The following is a 15900-nucleotide window of genomic DNA, read 5'->3' as shown; positions in this document are numbered from 1 at the left end:
GCCATATGATAGCGTGTGACTAAGATTTGTGCTTATAACTTCTACCTTCCCTAAAAGCTTGGGAGCTGAATTTTGAATTATCTGTATGTAAAAAAATATATATATATATAAAATTCTTCCCTATAAGCATTTCAAGTTTTTTTTTCTCTTTATAAATAATTAATAATCTTCCGAAATAGTTGAATGCTTTGAAAATGGATTTGATCTCTTGAAAACAGCTTAGATCGTAAGAGTCAATAGCTCATTATCCAGTTCTTAATCAATGTCAAGAATTGATAAAGTAGTGATTTATTTCAATAGCAGTGTTTTTTTTCAAAATGAACTAAACTACTAATAAAAAAATCATTTAATTAATAGCTCTGTGCACCCTAATGTTAAAAAAATCTTAGGTTACTTTAAAAAAAAAATGCGATTTTAATACAATGCAACTCATTAAATCATATTGAAATGTTGAAAAGTCATTCCATAACTAGCCATTTATGGACCGGTTTCCAAATTAACTCATCATTGTCAAATCCCTTTTAAATGTGAGTGACAAGGAGGTAATTAATAAACGATAAGGACGTGACTATTTGCTAATCGCCACTTTTCTTTTAGGTGTGTTTGCATTTGTGACATCCACTGTGACACTTCGACTTGCTGAACAAGAATTCGCAGATAGGAATCGATTTCTCGGTTTAGGAGGCAAGGTTCCACCAATCTCCAGCGTTTTGACAGTCGGGAAAAAATGTTCTGACAGAAGAAAAAGTGTTTGAGGGCTACATTTATATGAGAAGATGAATACTGTGAAAATAGTTTGGCTGTCTGCAGACTACAAAATTATAATCGAATATTGTAATGTTATCAAAGCGTAACAAGATTTGCTTAGCATAATATAATTGATGATATAACATTTTTGTGTTATAATCAGTACCATCCATATAATAGGTGGGTAACGAATTTTAAATAACAATCAGTTCATGGCTGTCTGTTAAAAATATTGATATCCTTTCTATTATTGCTTGGATCAAAAAGTCGTCATGTATATTGATTGTTAGTTTGTCGTATACATAGATTGGTTTAGTTAAATTAACGTCCCGTTTGAAGCAACACTAAGGCTATTTTGGGACGGACCTCGTAATTTTAAACCCTGGTCAGATGACGAGGACGACACCTGAGCTGGCACCCCCCTCTCCACACCACACCAGCGGGAGGACGTTTGGTCATGACGAATTTAACGTGCAACAGACTCCCTTACACGATGGTTCTTCGGTGGAATCGGGTCTCGAACCTGAAATCCTCCGGTTCCTAAGCCGGGACCTTACCACCATGCGACCGCGGCCCGTCATATACATAGAAACAAAAAGTATTGTAAAAATTTGATTTTGAAGAATCGCTACGTTTTAGACCTTCCTGAGAATGAAAAACTCGTTTTGGAATTACTTCTGTCACTTTGACACTCTATCTGTGAACACAATAACTCAAAAACTCTTACAGCTAGATGAGTGAAATTTGATATGCGGAATTTACATTAAATTTATAAATTCTTTTTAAATTTTAAATGAAATGAATTCATAGGAAGTCTGCCTGTCTGACTTTTCGAGTTCAAGTTCGAATCCAAGTGTTCGAAACTATAACTATAAAAATTAAAAACTACGCATTCTATTTATCATAAAATGTGGAACATATATTTGACATTTAAAGCGTATATTTGTATAAAATTTAGAACCATATTCGTCAAGTGGTGGACTACCTTTGAGTCTGTATTTTCGCATTCATGTAAATGCAATAATTTGAAACAATGAAATTCGGTACTGATTTTGTGACTGCAAGTGTAGTTCCTTGTCAAATGTTGGCTCAAAAAGGTGCCAAAAATATATGTTACTAATATATTTAGTAAAAATGTTAAATTCATATGTGAAGGGGATGAGGATAAGACCCTTATTGGAGAATATCCGAATTTCTGGGAGACCACACAAAAGGTTGTATGGATATGACTTTTATGAAGTAAATAAAATTAAAATTTAACACTTTTATAATTTATGATAAAATAATTAGTGATTATTATAGTGATAATTTAATGATATCCTAATAGCAATAATTAGATCATTACTAACATTAATAATCATCTGTTCTCTAACTATATTTTTGCAAATGGAGAAAAGTAAATGCAATTTCGATTTATGTTTAACATAATTACGATAGTAAATTTTATAAATATTGATATTATTTTTTACAAATATTTGACATTTGAAGTCTCTATATTTGAAGTCTAAGACAAATATTTGACATTTGAAGACCAACGAAAAACTGCCTTTTAAATAGGTATACATCATTCAAAACTGATAAGTATCATTAGATTAGTGTTTTTTATTTTAAAATTCCGATTATTTACTTGAAATAATAATAATACTTAAATACAAAATATTAAAATTTCGATTAAAATTTAAATATTAGGAATTATAATAAATATTGTAAATTAAAAGAAAGATTTGCAACAGATCTTTTGTAACTATGCAATGGTTAACTATCATGTCAGCAAATGCATATAGAAGATAAAGGCGCTTTTGACTAATAGTTAACAGTAAGTATCTTGTCTCTAAAGTAGTTACTGGTCCAAATTCAGGCCAGTGCAACCGCATTTCTCCAGCGCTCCACTATCCATTTGAGCCATCTCATCTGGAATTTAAAATCTATTAAATTATTCTTTAACATATACCTAAATGTCATATGCAAGTTTATATGCTTCTTCTTTGTTGTTTCTCCAAAATAATATTGGTTGAAAAGGTGAAAATCTGGTTTTAATAGGTGAATTTTTGTACACAGTATGCTAAAGTCTCATCAATCCAGTTTCTTACCATTGTTCCTAATTATTCTTTATTTCCAATCGTCCCTGTTTGATCCTACGTAAATGAATGTTTGTTTTGTTGTTTGTCAATTACCTCTTATCAATTTAATTAAACTAATTTATAATTTTCAAATATTATTCCAGTTTACGTAATATGATTTGATAAATCATTAAAATGCTAAAATTTTGCTCAAAACTGCTATTAATATTACCAAAAAATCCATACAATAACTTTGCACCAGATTCCCCCCTTTTCCTTGATGAAATCACTCTGTAATCTCTTGCAGCGTTCCTTAAAGTGTGATTTATGTCTCTCAAAGTTTAAAAATAAATAAATAAAAAATAGAGTGGCAGAAAATCCACATATGCCTTTTCTTTCAGAATCTTAAACATTTAAAGTTTTATCTTCAAATATTTTACAAAATTTGTTCAATAGCTGTTATTTTATTAGAATTCCTCTAGAATCTTTAATTCATTTATATCATCGTATGTGCCCAAGGCAGGGAAACCCTACCAATCCAAAGTGGATGTTCGGATAGATAACAAGCAATCGGTTGGAAGCTGGCACAGACAGAACAAGTCAGCATAGACTTTCATACTCGTCATATAACTTCAAACAGTATCAATAAAATATAATACAAAATTTACATACAATAAATGGAAATTTAAAAACTACAAAGTCTATAATTTTAGCAGAATTTTGAAAGAATAAAGTACATGAAATTATTTTTAAAATGAAGAATAATAAATATAATATAGAAAATAAGAATAAAAGTAATAGGACAAACAAAAAAAAAAGAGGGCAGGGACAAAAATAAGCATAAGGTAGAAAAATTGAGACCAAGAATATTGTACAAAATATATTAGAAACTCTTTTGTATAATAAATACTTAGAGTATATTGTACTTACATATTGAACTTTTGAGAAGTGTTAAGTTTTGCTTAATGTCATATATTAATTGTAAATATGTTACTTATCATATATTAATTGTAAATATTGTTATTATTATTAATAGTATTTTAAATTCTCTTTTATTTATACTATTATCATATGTACGTACCAACTTAGAGAATCGTTCCAAAGTTTTCTGATTGAAATAGGATTTTGAATTGAATAACGCTTACAAGAAAGAAAAACCCCCAAAGAAACCAATAACTTATTGACAGTAACTTGTCAAATAATTGGAATTACTACTCTGTAATTCATAAGCAGACGGCAAAATTCGCCACGCCTTTTTTAAAACATAATAGATGTAGAAAAGAGAGAAGACAGGAAATCTGACGTATTTATTCGATTTTAATTAATGAATTCATGGCTATTAGAATGTTGAGGAAAGAAGAAGAATAAAAGCTGGAAAGAAAAAAAAAGTTTAATTATCAGTTCAGTTTTATTTGAATAGCATAGTCAAACATACTGCATGGAATATTAATACTTTCATTTCCGTTATGCATTTAAAAATTGCATAAACACTTGAAAGAGGATTTAAACTGAAAATGGAATGGCTTTTTTTTTTTGATCATGTACATATTCAAAACTTCTGTCTGCTTATAAAACTGTAGAAAAAACAGGGATACATCCATATGTTATAAACACTCCTTAATTAAACAATTTGTGCTTTGCACAAAATTGTTTTTGATTAATATTCTTTTTTTTTTTAGATTTTTTTATTTTCATTTATTTATTTTTATTTTTTACATTTTTGCTTTGAAAACTTTACAGTGTTTTTCACTATTATTACAACTCAAAACATCCTTTCAAAAATATGAATGTATAGCAAAGCATTAAAAAGATACTAAAATTATGCTAAATGTTTTAATTTAATTGTATTCTTTTGCCACTGAATTCATTTTTATTTTGTTCTGAACATATTCTGTTTCTATTTTGTAAAGAAATAAATGAATTAAATAAGAGTTATTGCATTTTCTGTAAAAATGCAACATAAACGAAAGTTATGCGTGTTATTCAATGTACAATGACAAGCAGCAAAAGCACCATTTCGTTTCAGATGTTTTGCTGGGTGTTTATTTTTATTTCAAAAGGCTTTTCATCTTATCGTTATAATAACAACACAAATTTATTGGATTCTTTAGAAGTATTATAGAATATGAAAAACTGAAGAGAAAAAATCGATAAAATTATGCTAAGTGTGTTAATATATTCTTTATTGTTGATTTAAATTTTTCTTTTGTTTACAGCATAATCCATTTTTATCTTACAAGCGAATAAATGATGTGAGTAACAGCTTTTGCACTTTATGTGCCATAAAGTATTATAATGAGGGTAGTTATACATGCTATTCAATGCAAATCACCAAGAGCACAATTTCGTTTCGCATGAAAGCATGTTTATTTTGTGACTCATACAATAACTTAATTAGATATGGATCGATTTCTTCGTTCAAATTACCTTGAATTTTGCCCCTCATTTTTCTAACGAAAGCAAATTATTGTTCCTTGTGAAACTTTTTTCGCAAGAAATGTAAGCATTAATAATTCAATTTCGATGGCTAACGTTCGCTTCTAAGCTGAAATCAGATCTTGCACATGCCGTCCTTTGTTCACTCATATTTGTAATTTTCATAAATTAAGTTCATATCAAACAAAAAATAATTCTTAGGAAAACAGAAATTATAAAAACTCAAATGACTTAAATGAAAAATTGCTGGCTGTTCGATAAGCTTTTTCGAAAATGAAAATTATTGTAATAAATTTTAACAGCAAGAAATTATGTACAACTTGCCTAATAGGGAATGCGACGTTTAGATGGCAAAAATTTAATTCGCTGTCATAGGGATGTGGACTCCGTATACCATATAAAAAACATTGAATGGAGAATTTGTAAATTGGATAAAATGCATTCAGATTTGCTCAGCAAGAAAATGTGTTCATCTTGGCCATCTCACCAATATCCAATGTAAAAAGCGACGAGAAGTTTTGAAATGGAGTGTTCTAAATAATGAATTGTCTTAATTTTAAATACAAGTTTTACATTCAGGTTTTTACAAAAATCATTATCATCCTAATCATCATTATTAATTTTATATTGATTATAATATTATTTATATTGATTATAATATTTTATATAATATTAAGCTGCAAATAAAAATACTTTAAATAACCAGCCAAAACACTTTTACAACTTTTGCAAAATAAAATTTTTCCTTCACAAATTTATAGTAGTTTCAGTTTGCACAATTACTGGTAGCAGGGACTGCCCCTTTTTAATAAATAAAATTACAACTGATGTATTACTTTCAAATTAAATTACCTGATTGACATGCAGTTTATTTCATGCAAAGCATTTATTTCATTCTTCAAAAATTCAAATTTTACTTTTTTTTAAAAAAATTAATAATAAAAAGGGCCATTAAAAATTATTATTCAAAATACTCAAAAAAAAAAAAAACGTGCAGAGCAAAATTTGTTCCATTCTTATTAAATAAGATAAAATAAAACGTGAATCTATTTCTTTTTTACGCCAAAAGGGAAATAATTTTATTTTGAATTGCAGATAATTATATTTCTTATAAAAATTAAAACAGAGTCAGTGGAGACGTACTTCATATTTGTCCGTTTTGTCATTTACCATTCATAGCCTTTTTATTGTTTCTTTAAATATTTATTTGATCGTATTATTTCCTTCCATTAAAGAATGCTAAAGAAAAAGGATTCGCTTTAATATCTATGTAGTTTACAAGACGAATAAGAGTGTTAAGTTACAATACCGCGAAATCTTGAAGATAGATGAACTGGACATTTACATTTTTAACAACGCTATACGTCATCATGGGCGATAAATATCTAAACGCTTTAGCTGAAAATAAATATAACCAATATTACCGACGAAACAACCAGATTGTTGCTTAGTTGTAATTTTATTTATTTACTTGCCAGAAGTGACAAGTAAATAAATAAAATTACAACTGATATAACATAATATTGTGGATTAAAATCCTGTTTTCTCACAAGCTAATAATGTTACATAGATAGAAAAATTAGTATTTAATAAATTATGTTCTACACTCAAAATCAATCTAAACAGAATTTGTATACATGTGTATTTTTCAAATAAATCCGTTGACCGAAAGTATCAACAGGGAATTCGTGCACATACGTCGGAAAACCGGAGGAAAAGAACAGTTATACTCTTTCTGTATCCTCCCACTCCCTAAGGGGGATTATGAAGGGGGTGGATTAATAGGGAATTCTTCCATCCCTTGTTACTGTTCCGTGTCGTTAACTCTGACCGCAGATAAGACCGCCCCTGCATTAAATTGACTGGCAGAGGAACGCTTCCAACAATGAATGCACTTAGTTTCTCATTAATGAGCGGCGTATAGATAAGTGGGTATAAGTATTTACCCATAAGTAATGGCATCTGGATTTACAAGAGGCAATGCTAAAGAAATTTGTATTGTGGCTTGGCTTTAATAAATTGGTATTTTCATTTTTTGCTAACAATACATCGTGAAAAGTGTTTTTGAGGTATTAAACACAATTCGAATCAATGTTTGTATTCTGTATTGTCAAACAGTCAGAATAACGTCAATTGAGAAATAATCTTTATAAACAATTACCAGTTTGCTAAAAGAAAAAATAATCGATATATATATATTTCTTTTAATAATTAATATTTTATAATTTAAATGCGTATTACGGATATGAAGTTTATATTTCTTAGTCTCCTATTTTTTAAGAAACGTTTGTCAATAAAACAAAATTTAACGTAGTTAATTTAAAATTCTGCAATGCGTATGAATAACAAAACGCATAAATAAGATTTTAGAAATGAAATGAATAATGGCTTACTTCATTTTTGTACAACAGAAGATGGTACACAGAATCAAAATCACTTTGCATTACGACTTACAGTATATATTTGAAATATATACTGTAATCTGTATATTTCAAAGAAAAAAAAACATTAAAAATAATTTTATTTTCTTTTTGTGATGAATCAATAAAATACTTGACATTTAATGAAGATCTATAAAAAATATTTCTATTAATTTTCTTCCAATTTGGCATCTGAATGCTTTTCTTTGTCTATTCTCATATTGATTAATGGTTATTTCTATCTTTAACCTCTTAAGACCCGAGTAAAAATAGCTTTCCTAATAATTTTAGCAAATTTTTATTTTAGTATCATCATTTATGGAGTAAAAAACGGAAATAAATACTTTTCAAAATTTTTAATGGATTCAATTAAATAGTACCTAACAGGGTGTTTGTTTCACGACTACATGCTAATAAAGTTGCCATATATAGAGTAATTTAAAAATCTGTGTAATATTAACAACGCAAATTTTTTATGAAGTTTATAAAATCAGTTTCTATTTTGCACCCATAAGTAGATGTTATATTTTATGCACGAAATTTGTCCTTATATCGTAGAATGGAATATTTCATCTGATTAGGCAGTTTAACATGATCAGGAAAATAGCTGACCCTAAAATAGGGTCAGTTCTCAAAAAAATAATTTAGAGTATTTTTCCTTGGATATTTCAGATCTGGATATTAATAAATCATATCCTTTAATTTAAAAAATATTTTTAAACAATACTCAATTGAGTACCGAGGATCTTAAGAAGCTACGATAACTTTTTCATTACAATCACTGAAGAGTCTGCATCTATCTGTTTTATATTATAAGCCTATCTATTTTTATTTCAAATAACCTAATTAAAATCCATCCAGCTCATTTTTTGTCCAATCTATCGATTTTAAATTTTAATTGAACAAACAAATAACAAAGCACTACGAATGTATAAAAGGTTATGATTGATTTTGATCTCCGAATTTCATTCCATAAAAACAAGCTAAACAATTCTTACAAACAACGTTATGTTTCATCGTTGTTTTTAACATAAATTGTTCATAAAGTAACTCAAACTGTTTGAGGAGTTTAAACATTTCTTTCACTAATTATTAATCAAATGCAGCAAAACCGACTGATTCGTCCTCCTTACACTAGCAGAGCAAGAAATACACTCGAAAAGATTAATTAATAGACTAAAACTCATTCTAAGACATACCCTCCTCAGCACTGATAAATGTGGATTTTCCATTTTAAATTTGTTAGATTTAATTGGCGTATATGTCTAATAAAAAAATGGTACAAATGAAATAGATAATTATATTTTATGTAGTTTAAATCAATAAATGTTCTGGGGAATTCTGAATTTTAAGTTCTTATACATATCCTTTATTTTGTGAATCATAATTAGTAAAATATTCTTGACACACTAATATTTTAAATAAAAAGGCTCTATTCTATTGAATGTCTCTATTCTATTAAAATGGGCAATTTTATATCCTTCCATCGACAGCCCTGAAGAAACTACACTAATCAGCACTTAGACTTTTCCGACTATCTAAAATAATCAAATTGTTGATTGTACTAAAATAATGATATTCAAAGCTTTATGACTGGATCAGTCTTGATCAAGGAAGATTCGCACGTTGTCAACATAATTTTACTGAATATGATTCATAGGATCGAAGAAATGTATAAAAATATAAACTTCATAAGTGTTTTCAGCAGTCCATTTATTGACTGAAATAAAATAAAATTTTATTTACCGCATTTAAATCTTTTTGAAAATAAGATAAAACTGAATTTTATGATGAATCAAAGAAGTTTTTATTCGATAATCCTTTGAAATACTGCATAAATTGTTTTTAAAATGTTCTGTAGTATTCATAAGATCACAATGCTGAAGGTTTCGTTTTTCTGCAATATTTTTGAAGAATATGTTTGGTTTCATCAAAAAAAGTTTTCGTATTTATTGAAGTTTTATTTCTTCCATTTCAAATAATTCAAATTTAAATCTTACCACAGCTAACAGCAAATTAGATAGCTGTATAGTGCAATGAACAAAATATCATAAGGCTTCTATGATAGTATGAGTTATGTAACTATCGGAATTTGAAAATTAAATATATTTTTCTGAAGAAGCTGTTAAGAGACTAAGCTGCACAAACGTTTAATTAAAAATTTTAGATTACTCCTGCAAATTAGTTATTCTCTAAAGGCGGCTAGTTTATAATAATATGATTAAAAAGAGAATAAAGTAAAAAAAAAATCAAATAAATTTTCTGATTTTATTTGATGTATAGTATTATTAATTTTTTATGACACACTTTATTACAAACATTTGGGGGAAAAATATAACAATTGACAAAACTAAAGATATTTTAGATCCAACAGAAAGAATTTAATATAAAATTAATACCGATATGAAAAAGAAAAGAGAAAGCATTATTGCCTTAAATTATTATTGTACTGAAACTGCAATTGCCTTGATATCTTGCGTTATCTGTAAATGCCAACAGCTGTAAGTCGACTAAGAGTCCGCTGAACGAAATGATCTCTAAAGCGGGAGATATCGCAAGGACATTGGAAGATAATGGTAGAGGGTTCATATAAACTTTAGAATAAAAAATGTTTATGGAGAATATATGATGAAAGTAAGATGTAAACATTTATAAATAAAGCATAACCCTCGTTCATTAAAAATATTTGAATTTTTTCCTGAAATAATTACTCTTATTTAATAAGACTTCGCAATTGTGATTGTGAATACTTTCCTACAGAAATACTGAATTCTACTATATAATTCCAGATGTATTTCAAAGAGATAAAAAAAAATTCCCTTCTGAGATAAACAAAAAATTATCTAAAATTAAGATATTAGATACTTTTTTAAATGGGCTGAATAAATTTTATGAAATAAATTCACTAATGAAAGGATTTGAATTAATATTCCAATAAGGAACTGGCGCAGATGGAGCAGAATATAAAATATCTGTTTTTGAAGGGGAAAAAAAATCTGTTTTCACTTTTTTTTTTTTTTTTGATAACAAGTTTTATTTGAAATTTCACTAGATTATTTTTAAGCGTCTAAAAAAAAGCTAAGATTTCTCATTAGCTTTCTAGGCAGGCTTCTGATACAATTAAATATTTTAAAGAGATTTTTAAGTTTTTAAATGAAGTTTCCTATGCATTTGAGGGAGAAATTATAAACAAAATATTAAAAAAAATGATTTTTCTCTTTATCTTCTTTTTTTATGTAGTTTATATATAAAAAAAGAATTATGTAATCTTCTTAAAATAAAGATTTAAATGCAGTGACAATTTTCTTAATGTTTTATATCTCACAACAAATAAATTGAGATCTAATTTTAAAAAGAAGTTTCGACCTGCTACTATTTTGAAAGATTGACTTTAAAATGGAAAGATTAGATTTGAATAGAAAATGTTAATTTTTTCACATAAAATTGCGAAACATCAACATTTATGACGAGTCTTCATTTTTTAATTCTCAAATATAATTTTTCATAAATAAAAAAATACTGCTGGCATGTAAAAATTTGTACTGTTGACTCATTGGAGTGACAGAAACCCTGAAAAGTTCTGGAGATTTTAATGGAAAAAAAAAACTATTTTACTAAAAACAAGCTCGTTACATTGTTATGGCGCTAAGAATAGCACTAAAAAGATAAATGACATTTTCTTTTCGGTAACTTCAAAATGCCAACAAATTTCAAATCTTTATCAGATAGAAAAATAATCCTATTATTTAAAGCAAAAAATGAATTAGCATATGTCAAAAACTTTTCAAAACGACTGACAACAACAATCATTTATGAAAATCACATCAGATAATTTCATTAAATCATTGATACACGATCCATCATTTGTAGAATTTCCAAAGCGTTGCAAATCTTGATGCATTTTTTCCCACCAACATAACTCAATAAATTTGCTACATTGTTTTTCATCCGTGCAAAAAAATAGCACCCAACCACGTTCAACTATGCTAGTTAAGCTAGCTAATTCATATTATGATTAAGTGACCTTTACCACATATTCGGCGACTTCAAAAACCCATGTCATTCAATTCCAGTTGTTTACTTCACAGAAGAGCGAATCGCGACATACAAAGTGGCAATGCATTAGCATATAACAAATATCCTTCATCACCAACCGACACAGTATTAGTTTAAAGAGCTATTATGATCCTTTTGGCTATGCAGACCACGATTTCGTTTCGGCAAACTCGCGCGTGTAAAGAGGAAGTGCATGTATGGGCGCATATAATACACCTCGCAGCCCCCTACAGGGCCTACATAACGCAGGATGTAGCAGCCTTTGTATTACCTACCCGTAACTAAGGGAGCCAACAACAACTTCCAAATCTTTGCCTGGCCGTGATTGTTTTTTTAATATGGCATAATCACCTCCATTTTCCTCCGAAGATTGACCGCAGTGTTACACATCGCATGTAAAGTCATGTTCCAGTGCAGTTTTTTATACTTATTTACTTATTCCTGCTTGTTCATTTATTTTATTTTCATGTTGTCCCAGTGTTTGTATATTTTGGCATTGTTATCATCATGGGTGAGTTGCGAATAATGCCCCCTTTTGCATTGGGTAATTTATTTTCTGCGGGCATTTTGCTTGTAGTTTCTTCCTGTAGTAGAGTACGGAGGTGCGAATCGCGTTTGATTTAATTGCGTCAGTCCGTGAGGGACAGGAAAGACAGGCAGTCACAAATTCCCGACACGTTGCGCTGCAGATAAAGCGGCTTCGGAAGTCAATGGCCCATTAATTTTGATTGATTACGGAAAAGTTTAAAAGGATTGAACTTTATCACCTCATTTAAAATGCTTACTCACCTTTGACAATATTTTCAGCATACTCAATGACACTCTACAGGATATTTATGTTTTAACTCTACACAATAGCTTTTCATACCTTTCTTTTTATTATAAATTTGTGAAAAGTGTACATTTTATTATTTAGTTAAAATCAGTCTAATTTTATATGGCGTAAGTTTAAACAAGGGAATCGGAAAGAAATTTCTTAGTTATTTCAAACTTGGGTTCGTGTTTTTAAGAATCTAAATACTGGGATGAGACACCAAACAAGCAAGCAAACATGAACAAATGTCTTTGTAATGTAGATAAATGCAGTAAATCAATTGGAAATCATTTTGCAAACACATGATTTTGTAACGCATTATTCTAGAATTAATTATTGGGTTATAAATAGGCTGTTGCACAATGAATTGCATCATTTCTTGTATGGAAATACATAATATGGTGCAATATAAAATGGAAAAAGCAGTTCATAAAATGAATGTTGATTATTGATTACAGATATGCGAGAATTAGTATAAGATTTTTATTTTTTTTTTTTATTAAAGAAATGAGAGATTTTGAAAAGAAATAACAATGCCAATTCTTATTTTCTCCTATCTTTTGTCATATTAGATTATTTAGCATGTGAGGGAAATACTTTTTGGAACATACGCAAACTTTTAAAAATGAATTCAGGGAAAAATGAGAAAAAGTCATAATAAAAAATATTTCTAGCATCGTATTTACCAGCAGATGCAACGTGTATATGCAGATTATTATTATTATTTTTAAAATGTTGTATCTTAAAAATTGAAATAAACATTTAAAAAAGATTCACCTAATTTTATTTATTAGAATATAATAAATAAAATTAAGCTAATTTTATTTATTATTTAACATTTATTGTATATTTAAGAAATTATTACAAGAACTATTTAATAAAGTTATTTATTTAGGAAGTATTACAATTACTTAAAAAATTGTTATGTCTTAAAACATACGGCATTCAAATAGAAAACATACTCATTATCATATAAAAATTGAATTATTGAAAAATATTTCCTTACCAAGTTTTGTTCCTTATAAAAACGTAGAGTAATTCTAATCGATTTTAATCTTTTTCAATTATTTAAAAAAAAATTTCTTAAAACTTTTGTTTTTAACGAATTTATTAAAGTGCAGAAATGAATTTTCTTTTACTATAGCACGTCTAAATGTAGTAATTAATTCCATTTATTATTCATTCAATTGATGATACAGTTTAATGAGAACAAGGAAGAATATCTATCGCCTTTATTTAATTCCAAAATCCTTCATATCACACCATAAAACAAGATGATTTTTTTTTGGTTTTAATTCAACGCACAGTTTTGATTTACTATTAGCTTGATCAATGCATATAATATATATAAGCACAAGAGTGTTAAGTGTTATGCACGTTAAATTAGCTCTGCACGCGTATTTAATTTATTTTGCGATTGTGAAATATCAGTTAATTTTGTAATAGGTATTCAAATTAAAGAAATTAAGCATAGTCCTCTTTCTTAAAAACAACTGTTTCTAAAAAGTTTCATATATTTAATGCATGACAAATTGTTTGTCTTATCAGAGAGGCAGTTTAAGTTTATTACTAGGCAAAAAAATTTTTTTATAAATTGACTAGCAACTTAAATAGGTAACACCATAATCATTACTATTACATGCAAAATGAAGTTTTTTAAAGTTAAAATCATCTGTAGCTCATTCAAACTCCAAACAAGCGTTCTACCTCACACTTTGAATTGATTTTTCTACTGAGTTTAACTATTTGTAAAACTTAAATATTGCCAATTAAACCTCAAAGCAATTTTTCTAATCTTTATTTCTTTCAATTCTCTCATTTTCTTCGCTCAGTTTATAATAATTTACACTTCTGTTAACATTTAATACCTCTTTAAATTTTTTGTGTTACATAAACGGTCGGTTCTGTTCACACCTGCTTTAACTGAGGAAATGGAGGTGAAATCACAGAAACAAACCAGCTGCGGTTTTAAATACCGGGAAATAAAAAAAAAACATATACATATATATATAAAAAAATGGTGCGCTTCAGAAAAAAAAAGGGGGGGGGAATTGTAAAAGAAAAGGTGGGAAAAAAAGGGTAAAGTGAAAAACCGCACGCGTAGGAAACATTTAATTTAACCACAGGTGAGAATGAAAACGATTTTAACCTTTTATTTCACAGATCTTTAGGGTGGATCCGGTCTTCAGAACAATAAAAGCGATTTGTAAACGAGTTACTGTATAAATGGAATCGAAGATTTTTTTTTTTTTTTATCTCTCTCACTAGAAATAAAATCGATCAATGCAATTTTAAACAGATGTTGAACAAAACAACTGGTTCGCTCAAGTTCTAGTTGAATTGAAAAGTGATAATTTCTTTGATGAACTGCATTGTGAAAAAATTAAACAAAGAGATATTGAAAGGTGAAAGAAATGTGTAACTTTTAGCCTAAAGCGCATGAGCAGTTAATCAAGCATTGAGTAAATTCCAACAGACGTGTTACAAAAGAAAGGTTTTTTACTTTATATTGTTGTTAAATGTAGTACAGTTTGTTTGTAGAATGAAATAATGTTTATTCTGATTATAATAATTGTATTTCCAGTGTTGTAATTTTTTAATGGTTTAAAGCTAATGTTTTACAGTGTGACCTATTAAGCAGTTCAATAGGGTTAATTTACAAACTAATTTTGATGAATCATTTTTAAAATTTGATGCGTTTAATTTCTGAAAAACTGTATTCAAAGAGTGCCCCAACTTGTCACTACGACAGTATATTCTAAATTCCCGCTCCCCCCCCCCAAAAAAAACCCCATACTTAAATGACAAAGTGAACGTTATTAGTTATAATCATTATTTAAAACTTCTTTATCGAGTTCCAAAACTTTTTCTATGAATGCAGTGGGAACTTTAATGGAAACTTTTTTTTATCTAATTATAATTTATTATGCAACCGTTATAAAAGCTGTAAAAAACTGAATACAATTGATTAATTTTGAAATTAATTGATGATTAATAAAATGATAAGTTGAATTTAAAATTACTATACAGCAGACCTTAATGAAAATTTTAAGACAAGCTTAATTTCATTCTTTCTGCATTTTCATAACATACTTTAATTCAAAATGATGGACTTAAATGGACATTAAAAAATATTAAATTAAAACTAATTCCTTACTTAACAATATTTATTTCATCCACCATTTAAAAGTTATTATTTAATCAATTACGAATTGACTTATTTGTTTACTTGTATGATTGTTTAATAAATTATCTAATGATATGGACACAGGTTCAAAGTTGGAAGGTTACGGATTCAAAATTCGATTCTACCATCCAGTATATGACTTGATGCTTAATAAATATGATGTTGAGGATCAAGCATACA

Source organism: Argiope bruennichi, chromosome 2, assembly GCF_947563725.1.
Source record: "Argiope bruennichi chromosome 2, qqArgBrue1.1, whole genome shotgun sequence".
Lineage (NCBI taxonomy): Eukaryota > Metazoa > Arthropoda > Arachnida > Araneae > Araneidae > Argiope > Argiope bruennichi.
The sequence above is the reverse complement of the archived record's forward strand: the minus strand, read 5'-3'. Positions refer to the sequence as shown.